This window comes from Humulus lupulus, chromosome 6, assembly GCF_963169125.1.
Source record: "Humulus lupulus chromosome 6, drHumLupu1.1, whole genome shotgun sequence".
In the NCBI taxonomy this organism is placed as follows: domain Eukaryota; kingdom Viridiplantae; phylum Streptophyta; class Magnoliopsida; order Rosales; family Cannabaceae; genus Humulus; species Humulus lupulus.
In genome coordinates, this window is record NC_084798.1 from 157,029,291 (window position 1) to 157,049,317 (window position 20,027).

Below are 20,027 nucleotides of genomic sequence, written 5' to 3' on the forward strand. Positions count from 1 at the left end.
ATTAGTTGAGAGTTTATTGGACTCCGGGAGACTCGCCTTATAAGTCGATAGTCCCAAGGCTTCAACTTATAAGTTGGAGGCAGGTGGTGGCTTGACTTATAAGTCAAGGGCTTAAAGGACTTAGTTTATAAGCTAAGATTGGCATAGTGCACGTGGAGTGTAGGCCACCATGGCTGGGCCACCTTGGGAGTGCGACATGCGCTTGACTGGCTCAGATGCCAACAACTTGAAAGAAAGTGCGATATGCACTTATGTGACTCCATGGTTACCAGCTTGCTTAATGAACACACCAGCTTCAGTTATTACTGCTTGATAGGAATTTTATTCTGTGAGCTGTTAAATATGTTTTCTTGCTGAGTCTTCTGGCTCACAGGTGCTTTGTGGTGCAGGTAAAGGTAAATAGAAGCTCAACCAGCCATGAGTCGGAGGGCAATAGCAGTGATATGTACATATGCAGTCCACTTGACCACCACGACCGAGATGGTCAAGTGAACTAGGGTGAAACCCAACTTTTGCCGCCTTGGTCGGCTTATTGTGTAACTTGAGTGTTGTAACTAACTTTTAAACTGATGATTTTGGGGATCCTGTGTAAAGAACATGCTTTTAACTTAATGAAACTACTTATGAGTTGACCGAAAATTTTAATGCCTAAACCTTTAGTGGCCTAATCGTACGTTTAGTCCAAATGACTTGTTTAGCAAGTCCAGCACTGGTTTTAAACACACTTGGTGACGGACCCTAGTTAGCAAGGCGTTACATTTTGGGTTTAGGAATTCTTCTTAAAATTTCTAGTTGAAAAAATGTAAGCAAAATTTTGGGGCATAGGAATTTTGTAATTTTTTCATTTAAATTTCTAGATAAAATTCTGATATAGCCCGAGCTCCGAGCATGAACCCCGAGGCCTGAGCCGTGCCTTGCACCCCGAGGCCCGAGCCGTGCGCTGCACCCCGAGCCGAGCCCTGCGCCCACGCCTTGCCACACACCAAGGTTGTGCCGACCCCCTGTGCCCAGACCGCGCACCCTTGACAGTCTCCACCCCGAGGTGTGCCCTCCTCCACCGTCGGATCTCTTGTCGCCGCCCATATTGGTGACAAGGGTTTGTGTTATACAAACTCTAATGTGTTGTTACCAAAATTATAATTTAATTAAAAAATTAAAATTGTGTTAATTTGGAAATTTCCTTAATTGAAATAATATTGATTATTTTTCTTAATTATTATTTTTTAATTATTCTCTTACATAATCAAAAATTTTTAATTAAAATATCAAAAATTAAAATTAAATTGTTTTATTTTATTTTTGAATTAAATTATTCAAATTCAAATTGGACCTTAGAAACTACTTGGGTGTTAAAAGTCAAAGTTTTATTATTTTAAAAGGTTATTTAAAATAATTAAAAAAGTTATATAATTCAAAATGGATATGGAAAATGTTGGCATTGGCTCGACAAGACTACATCTCAAGGTTTGAGATCAAGGAGCTCTTCATCAGGCCTAAGCTAGTCTATGTTACATTTTCATGTATTTTTTGCAAGTGTTGTAATTTTTCTAGAAATACCCAAAAGTTACCAACCCGCTTTTATTTACTTATTATTCTTCACACCTGACAATTTCTTAACATTCTTTCCAATGAGTAAGATATCATCTACATAGAGACCCAAGAATACCACTATTTGATTTGCCTTCAGTTGGTACACACAAGTCTCATCAATATTTTGTTCAAAGCCATAGGTTTTCATTATTTCATCAAACCTATGGTTCCAGGAACAAGAAGCTTGCTTAAGTCGATAAATGGACCTATTCAACTTGCAAACTTTTCTTTCTTGTCCAACTACTTTAAATCCTTCAGGTTGATCCATATAAATGACTTTGTCAAGCTTCCTGTTAAGAAAAGTTGTCTTGACGTCCATTTTCCAGATCTCATAGTCGAGAACGGTTGCTATGGATAGGAGGATGCGAATGGACTTAAGCATGGCTACCAGACTAAAAGTTTCCTCATAGTCCATGCCTTCTCTTTTGGTCTAACCCTTAGGCACTAATAGAGCTTTACAAGTTTCGATATTTCCATCAACACCTCGTTTCTTCTGGTAGATCCACTTGCACCCAATGGCCCTAAAGTCACTAGGTGCTTCCACAAGATCCCATACGGAATTTGAGTACATGGACTCCATTTCTTATTTCATGGCTTTGAGCCATAGTTTCTTTTTCAGGTCTAGCCATTGCCTGTTTGAAAGACAATGGATCATCGTCACCAGTGTCACCAACAAAAATATTAGTTTCACCATCCAAACCATAGCGAACTGGGTTCCCAGAAACCCTCCCACTATGACGAGGCTTTGTGACTGTTTGCTCAGGAACAGTGGTACTTTCTTCATTTAAATCAACTTGCATCGGTTGGATATGAAAAGTGGGAATTTAATCATTAATTCGCGTTGAGGATGATGGAACATTGGTTGGATTCAATTCTTCAACCATTTCCTCTAAAACTACTTTGCTCCGTGGTTTTCAGTTTTGGACATAGTCATTTTCCAGAAAAGTAGCATTCGTAGAAGTAAACACTTTTTTTTCTGAATGACTTTAGAAAAGTCCACCCCGAGTACTTTTAGGATAGCCAACAAACATGTAACCTTCAGTTCGGGGTTCTAGCTTTCCTTCATTTTTTTCCTCAGGACGTGTGCGAGACACCACTAGATTCTACAATGGCACAAACTAGGTTCACGACCATTCCAGCATTCTAAAGGTGTTTTGGGGATTGATTTGGAAAATACGACATTGAGAATGCCATTCGCAGTTTCAATTGCATGTCCCCAGAAAAAAGTTGGTAGAGTTGAGTAACTTAGCATGCATCTAACCATTTCAAATAAATTTCTATTCCGGTGTTCTGCTACACCATTTTGTTGTGGAATACTCAGGGCAGTAAGTTGTGATAAAATCTCAAGTTTAGTTAAATGATCTTGGAACTACATATCCAAATATTCTCCACCCCTGTCAGATCGCAAGATCTTTAACGTTTTACGTAATTGGTTCTGAGCCATAGCTAAGAATTCCTTAAACTTTGAAAATATTTCTGATTTCCTATGCCTTAGGTAAAGACATGAGTATCTAGAGTAACCGTCAATGAAAGTGACGAAATACTCAAAGCCACTCTTGGCTTGTATAATCAAAGGTCCACAAACATCTGAATGAAAAAGTCCAAGTGGTTCCTTGGCCCTATCACCCTTTGCAGAGAATGGACGCTTGGTCAGTTTTCTTTCTAGACAAGATTCATAGATAGGTAATTCACCTAAGGTGAGTTACCTCAAAGGCCCATCATTTGTAAGTGTTTGAATCCTAACGTATCCAATGTGACCTAGTCTCAAATACCATCAATGCATCATGTTATCGTTATCAATCTTTTGACGTTTATTGGTAATAGGTTTAGCTACTTTGAATAAATCATTGTTAAGAGTGCGGGGTTCGTTAGGTCGCAGAATATAAAGCCTGTTTTCCAAACATGCAATACACAATTGTGATCCATTGAAAGAAATAGATATATTAGAACTTGTGAAAGTCATAACAAATTGTTCTAATTGCAACATGGAAACTAAAATTAAATTTCTACTAAAATCTGGAATAAAAAATACATCTTTCAAGATTAAATATTTATTTCCAAACTTTAGGCGAGCTCTTCCTCTTGCTTGGACCGTAATGAACGCTCTGTTCCCAACTCTAAGCTTTTAGTCACCTTCGTCCACTTCTTCCCACGATTCAAGAAGCTGTAAAGGGTTACAAACATGGTTAGTAGATCGAGAATCAATAATCCAAACAGATTTATCATTCTCTAAAACACATGTTTCTAAGATAAATGAACTATAACAATTACATTTGTTTTTCGCTGCTAGAAACATGGGGCAATCTTGTTTCCAATGCCCTTTCTCTTTGCAGTGAAAACACTTACCTTTACCTTTCTTGTTCTTCTTCTTAGGCATCCGTGCATTTGGTTGTGCACTTGTCTTTGCAGCCTATGAAGGCTTGGGGTTGTTGTTTTGTCCATCTTTTCTCTTGTTTCCAGCTTTCTAAGACGAAGCTTGGTTAACTTCAGCCTTTGCTAGATCAGCAACAGTAGTAGTAGTTGTCTTCTTTTTTCCTCCCTTACTTGGTCCATCCATGATAGACTCAAAAGTCTGAAGCTCGTTCACGAGCTGCGTCAGACCATAGTTGAGTTTATTCAACACATAGTAGGTGGTGAGTGGCAGGAAAGCTAGAGAGAGACTGTTGAGGATTAATTCGACTTGAATTTCCTCATCTATTATTGCTCCATGCAGTTCAGCTTCCTGAAAGTATTTTATCATTTTGATCAGATGATCGCAAACATGTTGAGATGGTGCCATCCGAGCATTGGCATATTTCTTGGTGGCCTCAAAACGAGTCTGTGCTGACTTGGCACTAGACATGTCTTGGAGCTGATCCATGATTTCGTAGGCCTTCTCGACATTCTCCGTCTTTGTCTTGAGAGTGTCGACCATACTAGTCAACATGTAGTACCGTGCCTTGTTATTAGCCATCTACCAACACTCATATTTGTCTCTTGGTAGCTCCTTCAGTTGAAACTTCTGGGGATTCCTAAGTTATGACGAACTTGGAGTTGTCACCAATCAACACTATTTTGATGTTCTGCTTCCACTTAAGGAAGTTTTCTCCAGTGAGTTTCTCCATCGAACGTTGAGAAAGGATGGGAGTAGACACAACCATACTTAAAACTACCAATTATCAATAAAATAGAAATCAATCACTTTTGCTCAATAAAACTTCTATTAACTCTAAATTCAAGAAATAGCACAACATATACCATAATATGTAAGATATGAGAAAAAAATACCAAAAACAATCATATCTCTATTTCTTTAGGTATTTAACTAATCTGTGATATCATTGTTTCGGTTGGAAAGAGTAAAAAATACCATTAGTTAAATAAAGTTGTAAATTTATTTAATAATGGACATTGTTATTAACAACCTACTATTTGATCAAAATAGAAAAACCTAATTTCGTATTTTATGAGCTAGACCCACGGTTTCAATAATCATAGATTTAGTCCTAGTTGTCACCGTAAGGGTGAGTCTAGTAGAATTTGACCTATAATTATCTATCTTTCGAAATCTAACAATGTCAAAATAACTAATGAACATCTTCTGTAGGGGATGAATCAAAGCGTCTCGAGGCCTCATTAAGCTATCGACTTTGTTAAACCAACGGTGGAGATTGAATACAATTCTTTGAACAAGCTCATTATATTACTAAGTTGAGTATTTCATTATTATTTTTCAAAAATTAATGACTATGGTTCTCCAAAAAACTATAAAGTTAAATTTTTAAAACCAAAGTCCTTTAATTTTATATTAATTCTAAAGTGTCATATTGAAACAAATTCAATTAAATTATAATTAATTTTTTGCTAATCAATATTTAAGTTGGACTAATATAATGAACATATACAATTAAGTCAAACTCAGGCAAATGGGCATTAACAATTGGGCTTGTATGGAGGAGGGTTGGGTCCAGTCTGTCGTTCCCACTACTAAGCACCCCATACTTCCATACAAGGTCCAAAAGACAGGAATTTAAACATTCGTTTTATTAAATGATTAGGCCCACTATAGTCATACAAAGCAAATGAGCATTCACAAGTGGAACCACAAACAAGAGAGGAATTTAAACTTTACATTTTCTAATGGGCCCAAATAAAACCTATCATTTTATGAATATTTTATTTGGCAAAAACCATATACTAAGCAAGCATATGAGCCACCATATGCATCTAAGCCCAATTACAAAAATACCACATATAGTGCAAACATACATGTTATAATTGGATGAGCCTAATAATGTTACTATATGAACAAGTCCATGAATTTATGCAAAAACACCACAATTTATTTCATTTGCAAAAATACCACAACTAATTTTCTAGAATTTATCCAGAATTTGAATTAATTAAAATTTTGCAAAAATAAATAAGTTAATTTAAATGAAATTTATCAACAATTAAGAAAAGTTAATTTAAATTTTATTTATCAACAATCAACTTTGTTTAGGTCATTTTGAAAAATATTAACTTAATTTATATAAGATTTAGCAACAATTAACCAAAGTTAATTTAAATCTCATTTATTAAAAAAAATATTTATTAACTAGTTTGAAAATTATGATATTTTTAAAAATTTAACCAATTATAAATTTAAAAAAAAATATCATTGGTTGTTTTTGACAAAATATCTTGAACAATTAAACAAATTCAAATCTCCATAAAAATATCTAGTCAACATATTTTCAAATTTCAAATAATTTAAATATTAAAATCCATAGAATAATCAGATATTAATATCTTCAAATATCAGATTTTAAAAAAAATCAAGTATTAAAAAATATCTTTAATATCTGATAACTTAATTCTAATATTTTAATATATAAAAATATTTAAAATTAATTAGTTAACTTATTTTTAAATTTGAATGTTAGTCTTTGTAGAAAATATTTATCTTTTAAAAGATCAAACAACAATAATATCATATTTCAAAAAAGATATTTTTAAATAATAGAAAATATATGATATTTTTATATTAACATATTAAAAAATACATTCAAAAATAAAATTTTAAGAAAAAATTATCGCCGGTCGCGGCCACGGGACGATCTAGGCAGGAATATGCGTGCTGGCCGCAATCAGAGGTTGTTGGTGGTCGTGGCCACTAGCCACTATTGCCTAAGCCACGACCACTGCTCGAAAGTAAAAAAAAAAATTAATAAAATTTTGTAATTTTTCAACCCAAAAACGATTTTCTAAATAATTTTTACCATGTTTTACATCAAATAAAACATTTATATAAAAATTATTTGCAAAGAAAACACACCTAAATAATCCAAATATGTTAATAATCACATAAAATTCAATATGCTTCATAAAAAACATGAAATCCATCCAATTACTCAACACATCAAATAATTCAATTTTACCATGTTCATGCATGAAAATAAAGATTACCAAAGGCTCTAAGGTCAGTTGTTGGTTAAACTTAATCAGGATCTTGTTTATTTTCATGTAAATATTATATTAAACATATTAATATAAGAAAACCTAGAGCATGTTTCTAAAGTTGAATTCATACAGAGATAATGAGTCATTCCTTCAGTTTCTCTAACCCTTGTATCCTTTCTGTCGCAGGGTATCACCAAGACACTGAACTGATCTTCAATTTTCTTCACAGCCTTCCAAAGTATCCTAAGAATCATTTAGACTAGAGTGGACAATTCTCAACACATGAGATAGATACAAAGAGAAGAAGAATAGAAGAGAAAAATTGATGCTTAGAAAAGGAATTATGTTGTAGAGATAATCTAAAATTTAGAGCATCAAGACTAGATCTTCTGATCTTCTCAAAAACAAGTCTTTATGTAAAAACAAACATCTATCTTTCAACTCTCTCTTATCATTCCTTTTATAGGCTCAATTAGGTCATTTATTTTAATTAAAAATCAATAAAATAATAGATAATATCAGCCTAATGGTCGAAATTATGAAGGGCTTTAGGCCCATGAAATTTCTTATTTAATTATAAGCCCATTGGACTTTAAATCAAGGTCCGTATTATTTTCTATTGATTAATTAATTAAATAATTATTTAAATCATTTATCAAATTAATTATTTATAATTTGAACCTTGATTTAAACTAATTTATTAATTTAGATAACAATTTATCTTAATTAATAAATTTGCCATAATATCTCTTTTCTTCTCTAAATTACATAACTCAGTGAAACTATCCAAAATTGACATGTTCAACTTTGATAATTCTAGTTGATAATTAAATCAATTAATTGGGACTATCTAGATTATTTTATCCAAGGTATAGTGGGTACTATGGGCCTATGAAATCAAGCTTCAATAAGTTATCATAAATTTAACAAATAAGTTTACTAACTTATTAATTCTTCATGACTCCACTAAAGACTCAGAATTGCACTCTTGAATTCATAGAACGCTCTATAACAAATATAGATACGTTATTAATTATCCATTGTTACAACCATAATTTGTCACTCAATCCTCTATAGACTGTTTACGATGAGATGGGACTAAAATATTGTTTTATCCCTCATTGTATTTTATTCTTAAAAGACTTAGTTCCTTGTAAATGTTATTTCAGTAAACTAATATTAATTACTGAAATGAGATCGCTATCATTTAGCACCTTGAACCAAACTAAAAAGAAATCATCGTTTCACTTCTTTATTAGAAGTAATAGATGTTCATATCTATGATTAACACTCGCACTCAATTATACTACCGAGTTCCCAATATGTAAGTATGGGCTAGTCTATGGGGTATGCTGGTGACGAACAAGTCAAAGAAATCAAATAATACAATCAGTTAGAGTACTAATCACTCTTGAGATTGATTGACCTATGATTAACTATATGATATGACTAGAATGGATAATAACGGTATGTTTACTTATCCTATCTAATGTCAATATCAGTCTAGTCTGATGTAACAAATACATCTGATCTTATCTACTTTGCTAATTTTCTGGAAAGAACATAACACTGCGATGTGTAAGTAGATCATATCGTAGATTGGCTAAATCATGTGCAATGACTAATCTTAGGACTAACATATTTTGAACATATAATCATATTTATATTCTATTATGATTACATCACTATAAATATGAATAGCTATATGCTCGGGATTTAATAGAAGTTTATATAAAACAAATAATCTTCAAAATAAGACATGTGAGCAAAGTGATTGACCAAGTCAAAAATTGATTTCTATTCTTTTATTTGTAATAAAATGAGATTACAAAGAAATTGGGTTTTAATTAGGGTATAAGACCCCAACATGGAGATTATATGTTTGTGTATTTAGGCAGTGACCTAAGATCCCAAAGGATGAACTGATTTTAAACCAGATACAAATCTTCAAACATTGATATCAGATTCAGTGAAACACATAAATCTGGAAAAATATTGGACATTTCAAAATTTTATGTTTCACCTTAGAAGTCAAAATGTAATAGCTATGAGCAGTTAAATAGGCTATTTAATTTAGTGGAGTTCTTTTCCATTCTATAAAAGGGTTTCAAACTTGAATAACTTACTAGTATCTCATTGCGAAAGTAATGGAGATATAACTATTCTAGAAGAACTAAAAATCATGAGAGGGTAAAGCACATGAAATGAAGTATCATTTAATTCAAGACAATTTTACATAATTGATGTAATGATCTGGAAGATAGCTTCAAAATTCTTTCTTACAAAACTGTTTACGAAGATTTTGTTAGACAAATTCGTTCAGGGTAATGTGAGTGACACATTGAGAGAGATGCCTCAATTAGATTTAGGGCAAGTAGGAGATAGTTGGTGTTACACCCAGATTTTGAGACCTAAGATTGTGATCTCGAAAGATGGACTCGTCAAGTGTGGGCTCGAGATATCTAAAACGCAAGTTCGTGGCCTAGATGTCAAACCCTCGAATCAAGATGCAACTTCGAAGACATTTAACCTTGAAGTTCTTTTTGAGCTCGAAAGAACTTAGCATCGGGGCATATCTGTTGTCGGGTGTCTTCGGATCAAGTAGCCCGAGCTTAACAGGAGTACAAACTCGGAATGTAACAGCCTCGCTGGTATCTACCCGCTCTGAGTTGGTCTTGGAGTAAGGAGGCTAGTTCGTAACTTACCTATAGACCTGGACCGACATGATGCTTATTGCCAACCTCGAAAGATTTAATGGGTCGTCTGATGTAACGCGTTCCATGAATTTAAAGATATTTATTTTTGTAACATCCCAACATTAAAGGGATATTAACAAGTCTGTTATTCGCCCCTAGTCTTTAGGGGACGTTTCCTTGTATATAAGAGTTACAGTATTTAATATCATTATTTTAATTAATAACCAGAAGTATCTTCCCGAAATATGTGGGAATGAACTCTGAAAACTCTCTATAAATAGAGAGTTCATGAAAATTTGTAGAGGAGGGATCTTTTGATAGACGGAGAGAAATTCCGGAGAATTCATCCCTGAAGGATTTCCAGAAAACTCCAAGTCTTAATAAAATAGACTCGTGGATTAGGCAGAGTTAACTGCTGAACCACGTAAAATTCTTGTTGTTCTACCATATTATTCATCTGCGCCATACTTCTTATTGTTTAATTGCTCTACATTTTAATTTGATGAAAAACGGCGGCAAAAGTTTGGTGCTTTCATTGAGAGCCTTAAGCAGTACAATCCCTGATTAGCTATGGCCGTAAATGATTCAAATGCTCCTGAAGAAAACTATCCACGACACCCTGGGAAACAGCCAATGATGAATCCAGAACCAGAAGAAAGTAGAGAGCCTTCCGATTCTCGAGGACCTCTGGCACCTCCGGCTCCTAGGGACGATGAGGACATGTATTATAATCCCGAGCAGTATGTCCCCATTGTGGAACTCAAAAATCAACAGTTAAGAAAATAGTTGGCTGAGGCCAAAAAGTGGAACGAGGAGCTGGCCAGGTTAGCTGCAGAGGCGCAGGCTGCTCAGCCTCAACCTCTGTCTGAGAACCAAGCCCCACCTCCGCGGGACGTTCATGTTCCTCGTTGCAGGCCTTGTGGGCGACCTAGCAAAAATGCTTCCACAAGAAGAACGGAGCAACCTCCGCCACTGGTAGAGCAACCTACTCTCTCGAGGCCCCGAAGAAACACCCAGGCTAGAGCTCTGGTTAACTCAACTTCTGAACTACCAGCTGACACTGGGATTAACCGAGACCTCGCAGAGGCTCGAACTCAGAATCCTGGTAACAGGAAGAATGTTACCGAGTCGACACAGGCAAACTTGGGACCATCTAGACCCCGAAATGGGTGGCAGCCACCGTCACCCATACGGTTCCCTCCATTTCCAATAAGATATCCCTCACCGCCTCAGAGGAACACACAACCGACTCAGGGTGATAGGGAAAGGCAGGCTGGACGGAAGCAGAGGAATGGAGAAGTGGCTAGAGAACGGAGAGGCGCCCAGCCTACGAGAAGCCAAATGTCTCGGTCTCGCACTGCAGAGATGAGGCATCCTGAAAGGAATCCATCTCAAAGCAATCATGCGATGAGCCTTGCCAGTGACGAATCAGGGGACGCCGGATCACTCAGTATGTATGATCAAGGACGTAGAAATACTGGGAGCCAAAGGAACCACCCTGACTTGCGGGAACACCTGAATCATAATCGAGGTAGTGGTAATCCCTCGAACCCAGATCTGAAAAATCACCTAAATGGGCGCAAGGATCCCCTGCGAAGGCGCGAGCCTGGAATTATTATCAATGATAACCAATTTCAGGCGAGACCCCCTGTGGACCCAGTTCAGGATAGAATTGACCAACTCAAAAGAGCATTTAGGCTCTTACAGAATAAGCAAGGTCAGAATCGGGAGGAAGATTCTGATGAGGAGCTCGAGCCATTCGCTCCCCACATTTCCAACACTCCGTTTCCTCAAGGGTTTTGGATTCCTCATGTCCCACCTTTTATAGGGAAATCCAACCCGTATAGTCATTTGACTACATTTAACACTATAATGAGAGCAAGTAATGTGGGTTACGAGCTCAGATGCATGTTATTTCTAGCATCATTTACAAGACCAGCGAAAAACTGGTTCGAAAAATATAAGAGACATTCAATCATTTCTTGGGATCAGTTGTCGAAAGATTTCAAGAAGCAGTTTAGAGCCATGATCGGGGTAAGACCTGAGCCATCGACCCTGACCAACGTCCAGCAACAACCAAATGAAACGTTGAAGAGCTACCTTACAAGATTCAATTTGGAAGTCGCCCGAGCTCGGGATGTAGACGACAGCAATCGGCCATCCAAGCTGGGGTAATGCCGGGAAGTCCCCTCTTGGAAGATATGCAGAGGAAGCCTGTGAGGTCCTTTACCGAGTTTAATCGGCGAGCTTAGAGGTTTGTCAATGTAGAAGAGGCGAGGTCAACACTGAATATGACCTCTCAACCCATAACTACAACGATAAACATAAACTCTGCCTCGACCTCGGCGAACCCGTCGACCTCGAAACCCCTGCCAAAAATCCTTCCAAAAGAAAGAAGAATGAAGGAAGTAACCCGAGGCAAAAGTGGGAAAGAAGAAGAAAGGGGAAAGATACTGCTCCGTGTACAAGGTGTACACCGAGCTCAACGAGTCTCGGGAGAATATTTACCTGGCTAATGAAAACCAGGTCCCTTTCAAGCGTCCAAACCCCATGAGAAATCAAAAGTCCAAGAGAGACTCCAGTAAATAATGTCGATTTCACAGAGATACTGGGCACACTACTGATGAATGCAGGCAACTGAAGGAAGAGATCGAAGGACTGATCTCGAGAGGATACTTCAGGCAGTATGTCAGGAACCAGAATAATAATCAGGCTTCTACCAGACAGAGGACAGATGCGTTGCTGCCTGCTCAAAACAACAATTCCCGAGCTAGGGAAGAAGAGAGACCCCCTCCGATTGATGGAGAAGATATGGTAACCATCTCGGGTGGGCCTCACCTCGCAGGATCGGGCAAGAACGCCCAAACACTGCACCAAATACCCATTTCCATAACACATTAATATAATAGAAATGAAAAAGTATTATGGTAAATGTTATATATGTAGCAAATGATAAAGGCGGTAATATTTTGGGAGCCCGCAACTTATACATTTTTTTCAGAAAAAATCACACTAATTTCGGACTCACCATTTTCTTCTTCGGCTAAGCAAAGTCCGAACTCTATCTTCGGTTTCATCATCCCTACTTCAAATCTGAGCTCACATCTCCTCCATCCCTCAAATCTCAGCCTCCATCCCTCATATCTCCTCCATCTCTCTCTCGTCTTTCTCTATCTCTCTGTCAGTAGGGTTCCATTCGTTGGGTTGTTTCACTCCTCTTCGGTCTTGGCAAGCCAGGTAAGGATATATAGTTTTAGGTGTTATTGATCTAGGTCATTGGTTTTTTATGCTAATAGAGCTTAATTTGGGAATAAATCTAATGGGGTTGTTTGATTTTCTGTTTCCATTGTTTTGGTCGATTTAAGGGTGTGTTTTTTGTTTTAATTTTGAAAAGGGTTTTTTCATTTTGTTTAACAATCTCAATCTCGTTGAGATTTTTGTGTATTTGGTGAAAGCATTGAGATTTATGTTTGTTGCTTCAGTGCGCATAGGGGACTCGGGTAAATTTGTTGCTTTTATTAGTAGGCAAAAGTTAGGCCATGTAGATATTTTTGGGGGATGCTATTTGGTCAGAAGGCACAGAAAATGTTTCAATCTGTTGGTGACCCATTGTAGAAAGAATCGTTTCCCCGTGGTCAGTAATCAGAGGAGTTCAGATAGTGGCGCCAGTTCATCTGAGATTGATGAAAGATTGGTTTTTAAAGATGAGAGTTCTCTTGACGGTGGAGGCAATGGTGCTTCATAAGACTACTACTTGATGTATTATATGTTTTTGTTTTTATGAAATTTTCAAGTCTTCTGGATTTTATACACATTTTCTTGACTCATCAATGGTTCTCGTCTCTTTTTGATAGTGAATTGGCAGAAGTTCCTAGCGTTGTATTACATTCTCCGGATGTCAAGCGTGAGATAATGATGCTTTCTATACCTAATATTGCGGGGCAAGCACTTGATCCTTTAGCACAGCTTATGGAGACTGCTTACATTGGTAGATTAGGTATGATTCATTGATTCGTTTAAGATTCTCACTACCTCGATTGCATGATATTTTGATTTCGTCTGACGGTTTTTCTTCTCCTCTATGGTTTTGGAATTTTGTTCTTAATTCTTTGTAGTAAAATTCTAAATGCTTTTAGTCTCAAGAGTGAATTTATAGATATCCTTAGGTCTACTCTAGGTGATATCTTGACTATTCCTTATGTTCTGCATTTTCCTTTTTTCTTAGGCTGTCTGGAGTTGGGTTCAGCTGGTGTTTCTGTGAACATCTTTAACTACATTTCAAACCTATTTAATATTCCTCTTCTCAGTGTTGCCACTTCTTTTGTTGCTGAAGACATTTCAAGAAGTGAAAATAATTCTTCTGCTTCAAGTAAATTTAATGCCCTTGTAATTTATTATTGTATAGAAAAGTATTGTTCCAAATTAAAGATTGAGATAGAAATGACTATCCTTCTATTTTTTGAACTGATTGCTGTCCAGAGACGCACTTTCTAAACAACAGTAGCAATGGTAGTAGACCTTTTGATGTAATAGCAGAAAGAAAACAATTACCATCCGTGTCCACAGCTTTACTGCTAGTTGTTATGATTGGTACTTTTGAGGCTTTAGCCTTGTCTTTGGGATCTGGCTTGTTTCTAAATATCATGGGAATATCATCCGTAAGGCCCTAAACACTAAGCATACTTGGCATATCGGCTAATAATTTGGTTTCTTTTATCTCTGCATGAAGATATATGCATAAATGCATATTTGTTAGTATTATTAGGTACTCCATATACTTTTGGTTGCCGTAATATACTTGTATTTTGTTTAATTGGGTAATGTCATTCTTGTAATGACGAGTATAATTTTGCTTGCTTTTTGGAGGCCTTTTAGGCATTTTTTAGTTTTCTTTTTTCAAGTATATAAATCTCAATTTAAGAATAGTTGTAGTTCTAAAAATTAGTTTCTTAATAGGATTCACCCATGCGGGCTCCTGCTCAGAGTTTTCTTTCACTAAGGGCTCTCGGTGCTCCTGCTGTTGTAGTGTCTTTGGCTCTTCAAGGAGTTTTCCGTGGGTTTAAGGATACAAAAACTCCTGTTTTATGTCTAGGCAAGTGTTATTGTAATTACTTGCAAGTGAGATATGTCACTATTATGTCTTCAATTTGTTGTCCTTGCGTTCTTTTCCATTTCTTCAAAGTCGAACCACTCTTCATGTCAGTTCATGTGGTGCTTTGTATGTAGGTATTGGGAATCTTTTAGTTGTGATTTTGTTTCCCATACTTATGTATTCTTTCCAAATGGGTGCAACTGGTGCAGCAATTTCCACAGTTGTGTCTCAGTACGTGTTCTTTGACTAGCATTGCAAATTTTCTTTAGTTTTTGCTGTGATAATCCCTTGACATAAGATCTTGCTCGAATGTTTATATTTCAGATATGTTGTCACCTTCTTAATGCTATGGTTTCTAAATAAGAGAGCAATACTACTGCCTCCAAAGATGGGATCATTACAATTTTGAGGATACATAAAATCTAGTAAATTTGGTTTTGTTTTTCATTTTTTTCTTAAAATATTAAAAAATAAAAATAATCCTTATGTTATTGAACTTCCCTCTTTTGTATGAAGATGCTTTCTTGTCTTACAATTTGACTGAAGCATAACCAGTCAGTTGATATATAGTATGTTCTGTTTTTTAGTTTACTTTTCTTTAGCAAAAATATTACCTGTTTCTCTGTTTTAGACATGTCGACCTTTTTCTTTGCCTGTTATAACTAAGGTGTTATATTTTTATTTGATTCTTTCATATATTTTGGGATGTTATAGGTGGTTTTCTTCTTGGAAGAACTCTTGCTGTTCTAACAACCATGACTTTGGGGACATCAATGGTTGCTCGTCAAGGCCCGGTTGCAATGGTTGGCTGTTTCGCTTCTGGTTGATGCCCTGGGTGCATCTGCACAGGTATTATCTCTTTCTTTGACTTATATTGCTTGCTATAATGTTTTGATCCTACTAAAGTTGCCCTTGTTTTGGACCACTAGTTTTGGCAAAGTTATGCTTATTATTATTGTATTTTTTTTTTTGCTCATACTGGTCAATAATAAAGGGATACTTTAGTTTTAAATCTGTTGAAATTTCTCTCTGCATAGTCAGCGTCTGCACATGATTTGTCTCTATTGATTTATGAGTTGTTTAATTTTAGGCTTTGACTGCAAGTTATATGTCTAAAGGTGACTATAAGACAGAGAAGGAAATTGCTCACTATGTGTTGAAGGTAAGGTCTTTTTTTCTGTGTTAATTATTTATTGAGTTTTCTTGTACCTAAAGATTTTTGAATGTCCTACCCATTGAGTTTTTGTGGTATATTATTTTTCATCTCAAAATAATTTGTTGCATTAATATCTCTTTGGATATTATATCTTGGATTTATGTATTTATTGATTCTTATATATTTTTTCAGTGTCTATGAACTAATATGTTTTCATTGTGATATAGTAATAAAAGTAATCTTATGCGCTCTACTACATTATTAAAGATGTGGAATTGAATACATCAAATGTTAGATTTTATGGATTAATTAGAACTAATATGAGATTTATTTTATTTTAAACTTTTATGTTACTTTTTTTGCTTGAATTAATAGGATTATTGTTTATTTGGACTCTACATATACGCCTATGACTAAGGCAAATATGTTGATTCACTTGTACTAAAGTCCATATTAATTGGATACACTTTAACTTGATTTCTCTTTTTTGAAAGTGAAACAATGTAGGGGAAAAGATGTATTCAAGATGTTATCTTCTCTATTTTATTTTATTTTCCCTAAATAATTTGTTAAGAACTCTTTGATTCGTTTCACTTTTTTTTTTCTTTTTTACCATGATATCTTAAAAGTTGTAAGTATATGTTCGTTACTTCCATGATATAATCTTCGTATGTAGATTATAACCTTCACACTGTTTTGAATTTTGCTGCATTCTATTGTTAACAGTCTCTTGCATACAATTGTCGCCATCTTTGGTTTTGGTTTTGGTTTTCTCTGCCGTTCCCAGGTCATATTGTCAGTTTTAATTAGTTATAATACATAAATAATTTCTGTTTCATATGATATATATATACAGTTTAATTTGTAAAGTAAACCTTTTTTTAATCTCATTTGCCATTAGTTTTGTTTTGATCACTATTTGTGAAGTAACTTCTTAGTAAGACAAAAGAAGATGCTCATTTTTGTGTGTTTTGGTCAAATTTAAGGAACATTGGAAGGAGAAAAAAAGCCTGATGCCACATTTTCCTTCAAGGAAGATGATTTTGTCGAAATTGCATTTGGAAAGATGAATCCTCAGATTGCTTTCATGAGGTTGGTTTACACCTCTTAATTTTTCTAAGTCAAATTGATCAAAGCACTCCTCCTCTGTGACAGTAATTTAAAATTTAAGTTTTTGCACCTCACTTAAAATTTAAAGGGTCTCATGAGAGTAGTAGTGTTTGGTATTAGACCTTTCATAGATAATTTGATTCTTTTTTTTCCATATCGATTAGACATGCTTATTTATGCATATTATTGTGTAGCAAACACTTTGTCTTTTGATTTCACTATCAATGGAGCAGTGATTTACACTATATTGATACACTTGATTATAGGTATAATTATGAATACCACAGTAAGTAGCTAGCCTTCTGATTGTTGAACCATGCTAATTGTTGAACAATTCAAATTGCATTTGTGGTTCTCTTAGTATGGTGCACACATGTTTGGTTGCTACTAGTAGAGACTTTACTATATGATATGTTTGTTTGGATGGTGAATTTATGCAAAGGCTGCATCCTGCATGAATGATGATTTACATATAGGTTTGTGAGACTTGAAAGGGTACAATTCTGGCTACAACTAGAAGCATTGATTAATAATTTTTCACACTTTTCTTCTGTCCAGGTGTTGTGGATCATTGAACTAAATGGCGGCCTTTGATTCTCTGGTAGGTGTTTTAGATAAATGTTGCTCAAAAGGACAGGTATATTTGTTTTTTGGTCATTCCAAATCTATGTTATCTTTCCATTTTTCTTGTAGGTTACTTTCCCGATTGCCCTGTCTCCTGACACTGTGTTGGCAGTCCACTTGTAAGAGGTCGACAACAGCTTTCATAATGTTGTGCTGCATTTCATTTCGTTTTCTAGCGTTGAGTGTTGGTGATTGCAGATTTTTTACTTTTTAAAGCCCCGCAAGTGCCAAGGACTAAGGGCTTATTGAAAGAAGCAGACTTGGCACAGATGGGCTTCGACAGAGGTGACGGGATTCACTGCAATAGAAAGGTTCATAAGTTGTTCTATTGGGTTAGATGGGGCTGTGGGATTTAATGGTTGTTTTCTGTCTCTAATCATTATTTTGTTAAATGGATTCTGTTTTTTATTCTTCTGTATTTTAATGTTATTTTGGCCTCTACCTAGATCAAAAATGGCAATGAGGAGATACGGGGGCCACATGCTTCTCTGATTTCTTTAAGTTTCAATACATGGTATGTGTTTGAACTTTGAGGTCCTCATTTTTGGAGACGACAATAGCTGTCAAAAACTGAGTTTGCTTTATTTTTAATTGAAATGAAATCAGTTTTTGGTTTTCACTTTGGCTTATATAAAATTATATGCATGAATATTTATATACATATATTATATATGTATCCAATAATGATTTTTCTATGGTTACTTGCGAAGTGGGAAAGGAGTCAAACTAAATTGAAAGAAGAAGAAAATTTTGGTGGTTATATGAACTAGCAAAGTAATTTGTCTCCATATTTTAGTATATATATATATTTGAAGATTTTTATTTTTTTACTAATGGGTTTTTAGTACATATCACGTATTACATTTCTATTTTTATTTCTTGCTTTATTTTTCTTCTCTTCTTCATTTTCCTTACAGTTGTTATGAATTACTTTTGGTTTGTGCACATGCTCCTTTTGATGGTTTATGTATTTGGCATAAGTAAAATAATAATAGTTAGTGGTAGTTTATTTTTGGAAATTGGTGAGAAGATGTGTTTATTAAAAATCGATTAAGTCATGGAGCTTTATTGGGTCAAAACATGATAGGTCTGTTTCCTATTCTATTACTAAGAATGGTAAAGCTGATATTGATTGATAGTAAGATTTTCTTCTGTGCTTTTTTGTCTCATATGCATTCTGATTTGGTTGGTTAATTGGTTATGGTCATTCTTACTAATCAACTGAGTTGAGGATCTTAAACTTTCAGGGATCAAAGAATCAGAAAGAAAAAAACACATAAAACTCTACAGCAACAATCTACTGCAGTAATCTTGTTATTCACTTTAAAGTTAAGACTTCATTTTTTTTATTATCTTTTCTCGAGTCCATTATCCCTTTTACTAGATTTCATGGGACTGTACCTGTGTAAGATTAGGTACTAAATCATGTTTGGATATATTGTAATAAATTCATACAAAGATGAGTTTATTTGTAGTGGTCATATTGGTTTAATTCTTAGTGTTGCTCTGTTTTGGTACATGATTTCATTTACAAATTTTACCCATTTTGGTATGGCACTCCAACTATTTGTTAATTTGTCTAGTTTGGTTACTAAAAATGCAAGGGATCAATATCAAATAGGAGTGTAGTGAGTGGTGGTTATTAGATTTTTTATTTTGGGATAAAGTGAAATTTAGAGAAATGGGTTATTGGAATATATATTTATTTTTGGCTAAATATATGTATATATATATATATATCACTATAACTAGGATATATATTTTTTACTGGTATGCTTTTAGCTGTGGTCATCTTATAATACTTGCCATTAATGGTATCCCATGAATTTATCTTATTATCTTATAATACTTTTTTTAACTTATTCTATTATAATTGGTTATGAAATTCTTGTTTTTGCAACTGGGTAAATTGCTTCCATGGCCACTACTTCAAGCCTTTTACTTCCACTGCTTTCTGTTGTTATTGTGTTGCTGCAAACTTATGGTAAATTTTGTTATTTTTCAATAAATTTTGTTATTTCCTTGAACAGTTTTTGTTTTTAATTTATTGAAATTCATTCCAATGGGTTATTCTATGACATAAATCACTACAATAATTTGGTATTGAACATCAGAAGATCGCTTTTGCCTTTCTGCTATTGAAGGTCCTATATGTCCTATAAGTCCTATATAGGTGAATGCTTACTTATTTATTGAGAATGAACAATAAATTTTGGGTTTTTGTATTCAAATATTGATTCTCTCTTTTTTCCCCTTGATTGTCCTGATTGATAGTATTGTTGAGCTATTATAGTTTGGGCTACAAGGATATGAGCTTTTGCACACAAATCAACTA

General features: G+C 35.0%; 1 pseudogene; it reads left to right on the forward strand.

Moving 5' to 3' along the window:
* The first annotated feature begins 11,075 nt into the window (after positions 1 to 11,075).
* LOC133785587 (protein DETOXIFICATION 45, chloroplastic-like) lies at positions 11,076 to 18,676 on the forward strand (annotated as a pseudogene).
* Positions 18,677 to 20,027: the final 1,351 nt, after the last annotated feature.